We start from the raw sequence: 7,656 nt of genomic DNA, 5'->3' as shown, positions 1-7,656 counted from the left end.
TAAATTAGAGGTATTTTGTTCAGAATTCTCTGTCTGTTGCTGAGTGGATGATGGAAAAGGCTTGCTATTGCTAAACCTGTTTCTTCCACCATTATTAAAGCCTTGTTGAGGCTTTTGTTGATCCTTCCATGAGAGATTTGGGTGATTTCTCCATGGGGGGTTATAGGTGTTTCCATATGGTTCACCCATGTAATTCACCTCTGCTATTGCAGGGTTCTCAGGATCATAAGCTTCTTCTTCAGAAGATGTCTCTTGAGTACTGTTGGATGCAGCTTGCATTCCATTCAGACTCTGAGAAATCATATTGACTTGCTGAGTCAATATTTTATTCTGAGCCAATATGGCATTAAGAGTATCAATTTCAAGAACTCCCTTCTTCTGAGGCGTCCCATTACTCACAGGATTCCTCTCAGAAGTGTACATGAACTGGTTATTAGCAACCATGTCAATGAGTTCTTGAGCTTCTGCAGGCGTTTTCTTTAGGTGAATGGATCCACCTGCAGAAGTATCCAATGACATCTTAGCTAATTCAGATAGACCATCATAGAATATATCCAGGATGGTCCATTCTGAAAGCATGTCAGAAGGACACTTTTTGGTCAGTTCCTTGTATCTCTCCCAAGCTTCATAGAGGGATTCACCTTCTTTCTGTCTGAAGGTTTGAACATCCACTCTAAGCTTACTCAGCTTTTAAGGAGGAAAGAACTTGGCTAAGAAAGCCTTGACCAGCTTATCCCAAGAGTTCAGGCTATCCTTAGGTTGAGAGTTCAACCACATTTTAGCTCTGTCTCTCACAGCAAAAGGGAAAAGCATGAGCCTGTAGACTTCAGGATCTACTCCATTAGTCTTAACAGTATCACATATCTGCAAGAATTCAGTTAAGAACTGAAAATGATCTTCAGATGGAAGTCCATAAAACTTGCAGTTTTGTTGCATCAGAGAAACTAATTGAGGTTTAAGCTCAAAGTTTTTTGCTCCAATGGTAGGAATTGAGATGCTTCTTCCATGTAAATTGGAATTAGGTGCAGTAAAGTCACCAAGCATCCTCCTTGCATTATTATTATTTTCGGCTGCCATCTCCTCTTCCTGTTCGAAAATTTCTGTAAGGTTATCTCTGGATTATTGTATTTTAACTTCTCTTAGTTTCCTCTTCAGAGTCCTTTCAGGTTCAGGGTCTGCTTCAACAAGAATGTTCTTGTCCTTGCTCCTGCTCATATGAAAAAGAGGGAACAAAAACATAATAATAATAGGGATCCTTTTTGCCCAGGTATAGAGGTTCCCTTGTGTGAGTAGAATAAGAAAAGAATGTAATATAAAGAAGGGAAGAAGAAAAACTCGAACACAGAGAGGGAGGTAGTGTTCGAATTTTTGGATGGGAGAGAAGTGTTAGTAGATGAATAAATAAATAGAAGGAGATGAGAGAGAAGGATTTTTGAAAATTATTTTTGAAAAATGGTTAGTGATTTTCAAAAATTAAAAGAAGAAATATTAAAATTAAAATTTGAAACAATTAGTTAATTAAAAAGAATTTTTGAAAAAGAGGGAAAAGATTTTCGAAAATTAGAGGGAGAGAGTTAGTTAGGTAGTTTTGAAAAAGATAAGAAACAAACAAAAAGTTAGTTAGTTAGTTGAAACAAATTTGAAAATCAATTTTGAAAAGATAAGAAGATAAGAAGTTAGAAAGATATTTTAAAATCAAATTTTTGAAAAAGATATGTTTTAAAAAGATATGATTAAAAAGATATGATTTTGAAAAAGATAAGATAAAAAGATATTTTTTTGAAAAGATATGATTGAAATTAGTTTTGAAAAAGATTTGATTTTTAAAATCACAATTAATGATTTGATTCACAAGAAATCACAAGATATGATTCTAGAACTTAAAGTTTGAATCTTTCTTAACAAGTAAGTAACAAACATGAAATTTTTGAATCAAAACATTAATTGTTGAAGATATTTTCGAAAATTATGAGACAAAATTAAGAAAAAGATTTTTGAAAAATATATATTTTTTTAAAAATTTTCGAAAATGACTAAGAAAAATGAAAAAGATATGATTTTTGAAAAAGATTTTGAAAAAGATAAGATTTTTAAATTGAAAATTTGATTTGACTCATAAAAACAACTAAATTTTAAAATTTTTTGAAAAAGTCAATCCAAATTTTCGAAATTTATGAGTGAAAAAGGGGAAGATATTTTTTTGATTTTTGAATTTTTAATGATGAGTGAGAAAAACATGAAATTGATGCAATGCATGAAAGTTATGGATCAAAACAATGAATGCATGCAAGAATGCTATGAATGTCAAGATGAACACCAAGAACACTTTGAAGATCATGATGAACATCAAGAACATATTTTTAAAAAATTTTCAATGCAAAGAAAACATACAAGACACCAAACTTAGAAATCTTTCATGTTCAGACACTATGAATGCAAAAATGCACATGAAAAACAAGAAAAGACACAAAACAAGAAAATATGAAGATCAAACAAGAAGACTGGCTAGGAACAACTTGAAGATCATGAAGAACACTATGAATGCATGAATGCATGAATTTTTGAAAAATGTAGAGAATTTTTAGAAAAAATGCAATTGACACCAAACTTGAAATTGACTCAAGACTCAAACAAGAAACACAAAATATTTTTGATTTTTATGATTTTATGATTTTTTTTTGGATTTTTTGAAAATTAATGTGAAAAAGAAAAATAAGGATTCCAAAATTTTTAATATGAATTCCAGGAATCTTGTACTCTTAGTCTAAAGCTCCAATATGAGGGTTAGACATGGCTTAATAGCCAGTCAAGCTTTAGCATGTAAATCAGGTGGATCAGGAACAGCAGTAGGTGGATTAGCAACAACTAGCTTGCTCTTGATAATGTTGGGTTAGAAGCCCCAGTCCAAATGAATTTAGACATGGCTTTACAGCCAGTCAGGCTTCAACATGCTTCATGAAACACTAGAATTCATTCTTAAAAAATTTTAGAATAATTTTCGAAAACAGATGAGAAATTTTTTGAAAGATTTTTGAAATTTTTTTTTGAAAATAAAACAAAAAGAAAATTACCTAATCTGAGCAACAAGATGAACCGTCAGTTGTCCAAACTCGAACAATCTCCGACAACGGCGCCAAAAACTTGGTATGCGAAATTGTTACTCTGAGGTTGTAAAATTTGTTGTTCATTCTCTCCCTGGCAATGGCGCCAATAACTGGTGCACAATACCATGGTCTGAACATAACTTCACAACTTCGCACAACTAACCAGCAAGTGCACTGGGTCGTCCAAGTAATAAAACCTTACGTGAGTAAGGGTCGATCCCACGAAGATTGTTGGTATGAAGCAAGCTATGGTCACCTTGTAAATCTCAGTCAGGCGGATATCAAATGGTTATGGAGTTTTCGAATAATAATAATAAATAAATAGAAAATAAAGATAGAAATACTTATGTAAATCATTGGTGAGAATTTCAGATAAGCGTACAGAGATGCTTTCGTTCCTCTGAGTCTCTGCTTTCCAGCTGTCTTCATCTAATCAGCCTTACTCCTTTCTATGGCAAGCTTTCTGTAAGGGCATCACCGTTGTCAATGGCTACATCCCATCCTCTTGTGAAAAAGGTCAAAATGCTCTGTCACGGCATGGCTAATCATCTGAGGTTCTCGATCATACTGGAATAGGATTCACCCTCCTTTTGCGTCTATCACTACGCCCAGCACTCGCGAGTTTGAAGATCGTCACAGCCATCCCTTCCTAGATCCTACTCGGAATACCACAGACAAGTTTTAGACTTTCTGGATCTCAGGAATGGCCATCCATGGGTTCTAACTTATACCACAAAGATTCTAATATCTCAGACTCGGTCCTCTGTATTAGATATCTAAGAGATACTCATTCTAGCTTGGTTGCATGAAGAACGGAAGTGTTTGTCAGGCACGCGTTCATAAGTGAGAATGATGATGAGCGTCATATAATCATCACATTCATCATGTTCTTGTGTGCGAATTGATATCTTAGAAATGGAATAAGTTGAATTGAATAGAAAATAGTAGTACTTTGCATTAAATCATGAGGAACAGCAGAGCTCCACACCTTAATCTATGGAGTGCAGAAACTCTACCATTTGAAAAATACATAAGTGAATATAGGGTAAGCATGGCCGAGTGGCCAGCCTCCCATGGAGGTCTAGAGATCTAAAAATGATCAGAAGATATAAATACAATAGTAAAAAGTCTTATTTATACTAAACTAGCTACTAGGGTTTACAGAAGTAAGTAATTGATGCATAAATCCACTTCCGGGGCCCACTTGGTGTGTGCTTGGGCTGAGCTTGAAGTTTACACGTGCAGAGGCTCTTTGTGGAGTTGAACGTCAGGTTGTAACGTGTTTCTGGCGTTCAACTCTGGTTCGTGACGTGTTTCTGGCGTTTAACTCCAGACTGCAGCGTAGAACTGGCGTTCAACGCCCTTTTGCATCATCTAAACTCGGCCAAAGTATGAACTATTATATATTTATGGAAAGCCCTGGATGTCTTCTTTCCAACGCAATTGGAAGCGTGCCATTTTGAGTTCTGTAGCTCCAGTAAATTTACTTTGAGTGCAGGGAGGTCAGAATCCAACAGCATCAACAATCCTTCTTCAACCTCTGAATCTGATATTTGCTCAAGTCCCTCAATTTCAGCCAAAAAATACCCGAAATCACAGAAAAACACACAAACTCATAGTAAAGTCCAGAAATGTGAATTTAACATAAAAACTAATAAAAACATCCCTAAAAGTAACTAGATCCTACTAAAAACATACTAAAAACAATGCCAAAAAGCGTATAAATTATCCGCTCATCAATCCACCTCTATTCCTTTGTTCGAAATCTTATGCCCAAGGACAATCCCTTCAGTCACCATAAAGTGATATTTTTCCCAGTTTAAAACCAGGTTGGTCTCTTGGCATCTTTTCAGAATAAGTGCTAAATGGTCAAGGCAGGAGCTGAATGAGTCTCCATATACTGAGAAGTCATCCATGAAGACTTCCAGAAATTTTTCCACCATATCAGAGAAAATAGAGAGCATGCATCTATGAAAGGTTGCAGGCGCATTACACAGCCCAAATGGCATCCTTCTGTAAGCAAACACTCCAGATGGACATGTGAATACTGTTTTCTCTTGATCCTGGGGATCTACTGCAATTTGGTTGTAGCCTGAATAGCCATCCAAAAAGCAGTAGTAATCATGACCTGCTAGCCTTTCTAGCATCTGATCTATGAATGGTAAAGGAAAATGATCCTTTCTGGTGGCAGTATTGAGCCTTCTTAGTCAATACACATGTGCCACCCTGTAATTGTTCTTGTAGGAACCAGTTCATTTTTTCATTATGAATCACTGTCATGCCTCCCTTTTTTGGGACGACTTGGACAGGGCTGACCCAGGGGCTATCAGAAATAGGATAAATAATCCCAGCTTCCAGTAATTTAGTGACCTCTTTCTGCACCACTTCCTTCATGGCTGGATTCAGCCGCCTCTGTGGTTGAATCACTGGCTTAGCATCATCCTCCAATAGGATCTTGTGCATGCATCTAGCTGGGCTTATGCCCTTAAGGTCACCTATGGACCACCCAAGAGCTGTCTTGTGTGTCCTTAGCACCTGAATTAGTGCTTCCTCTTCCTGTGGATTTAAAGCAGAGCTTATGATCACTGGAAAAGTGTCACCTTCTCCCAGAAATGCATGTTTCAGGGATGGTGGTAATGGTTTGAGCTCGGGTTTAGGAGGTTTTTCCTCTTCCTGAGGAAGTTTCAGAGGCTCTTTAAATTCCTCTAAATCCTCCTGATTAGGCTGAACATCTTTAAAGATGTCTTCCAGCTCTAATTTGAGACTCTCTGCCATGTTGATCTCCTCTACCAAAGAGTCAATAAGATCAACTTTCATGCAGTCTTTTGGTGTGTCTGGATGCTGCATGGCTTTGACAGCATTCAACTTAAACTCATCCTCATTGACTCTCAGGGTTACTTTCCCCTTTTGGACATCAATGAGTGTTCGTCCAGTTGCTAGGAAAGGTCTTCCTAGAATGAGAGTAGCACTCTTGTGCTCCTCCATTTCAAGCACTATAAAGTCAGTGGGAAAGGCAAATGGCCCAAGCCTGACAATCATGTCTTCAATCACGCCTGATGGGTATTTAATGGAGCCATCAGCAAGTTGGAGACATATCCAGGTTGGTTTAACTTCTTCAGTTAAACCAAGCTTTCTGTGGTGGATGCAGGTATTAGGTTGATGCTTGCCCCCAAGATCACATAAAGCTGTCTTAGTGCAATTACCTTCTAATATGCATGGTATCAGAAAGCTCCCAGGGTCTTTAAGCTTTTCAGGAAAGCTTTTCAGAATGACTGCACTGCATTCTTCAGTGAGGAGAACTCTTTCAGTTTCTCTCCAATCCTTCTTATGACTCAAGATCTCTTTCATGAATTTGGCAAAAGAAGGTATTTGCTCAAGTGCCTCTGCAAACGGAATCTTTATTTCAAGAGTCCTGAGATAATCTGCAAAGCGAGCAAATTGCTTATCCTGCTCCTCTTGGCGGAGTTTTTGAGGATAAGGTATCTTGGCTTTATATTCCTCAACCTTAGTTGCTGCAGGTTTATTTCCTACAGAGGTGGTTTGAAAAGCCTTTTTAGAGGGGTTGTTATCAGCACTTGTGTATGTCTGATCCCTCGCTGGCATTTGAATGCCAGAGTTAGAAGCTGGAGTGACGTTGGACGCTAACTCCTCACCTGTTCCTGGCGTCTGAACGCCAGAACTGTGCTTCTTTTGGGCATTCAACGCCAATTCCTTGCTTGTTTCTGGTGTTGAACGCCAAGACTGATCATGGTTCAATGCCAGCTTTCCACCCAATTTTTGGCGTTTGATTGCCAGAATTATTCCTCTCCGGGCTCTTACTGTCCTCAGATGGATTTTGGGTAGTTTGCTCATTTCTTGGCTTCCTGCCACCTTGAGGTGGGGCATCTAATGTTTTCCCACTTCTCAATTGAACTGCTTGGCACTCTTCTGTTATTTGTTTTGACAGCTGCTGCTTTGTTTGCTTTAATTGTACTTCCATATTTATATTAGCCATTCTTGTCTCTTGTAGTCTCTCCTTGAATTCGGCTAACTGTTTTGTTAGAAAATCCAATTGCTGATTGAATTCAGTAGCTTGTTCTGCAGGACTCAGTTCAGCAGTCACGGTTCTAGCCTCTTCTTTCATGGAAGGTTCACTGCTTAGGTACAGATGCTGATTTCTAGCAACTATATCAATGAGCTCTTGAGCTTCTTCAATTGTCTTTCTTATGTGGATAAATCCACCAGCTGAGTAATCTAGAGAAATCTAAGCTCTTTCTGTAAGCCCATAATAGAAGATGTCTAGCTGAACCCACTCTGAAAATATTTTAGAGGGGCATTTTCTTAGCATCTCTCAGTATCTCTCCCAGGCATCATAAAGAGATTCATTATCTCCTTGTTTAAAGCCTTGGATGTCCAGCCTTAGCTGTGTCATCCATTTGGGAGGGAAGTATTGATTCAGGAATTTTTCTGATAGCTGCTTCCATGTCTTTATGCTAGCTTTAGGTTGGTTATTTAACCACCTCTTAGCTTGATCTTTTACAGCAAATGGAAACAGTAATAGTCTGTAGACATC

At 37.7% G+C, this 7,656-nt stretch overlaps 1 non-coding gene across 1 annotated transcript; it reads left to right on the top strand.

Annotated features, from left to right (window-relative positions):
* The first annotated feature begins 573 nt into the window (after window positions 1-573).
* On the top strand, window positions 574-681 carry LOC112781893 (small nucleolar RNA R71). The gene has a single exon (XR_003192642.1). It is a non-coding gene; the product is annotated as a small nucleolar RNA R71 (small nucleolar RNA).
* The last annotated feature ends 6,975 nt before the right edge of the window (window positions 682-7,656 follow it).

Source organism: Arachis hypogaea, chromosome 19, assembly GCF_003086295.3.
Source record: "Arachis hypogaea cultivar Tifrunner chromosome 19, arahy.Tifrunner.gnm2.J5K5, whole genome shotgun sequence".
Lineage (NCBI taxonomy): Eukaryota > Viridiplantae > Streptophyta > Magnoliopsida > Fabales > Fabaceae > Arachis > Arachis hypogaea.
Note: the sequence above shows the minus strand (reverse complement) of the source record. Positions and strands in the feature narration are given on the sequence as shown.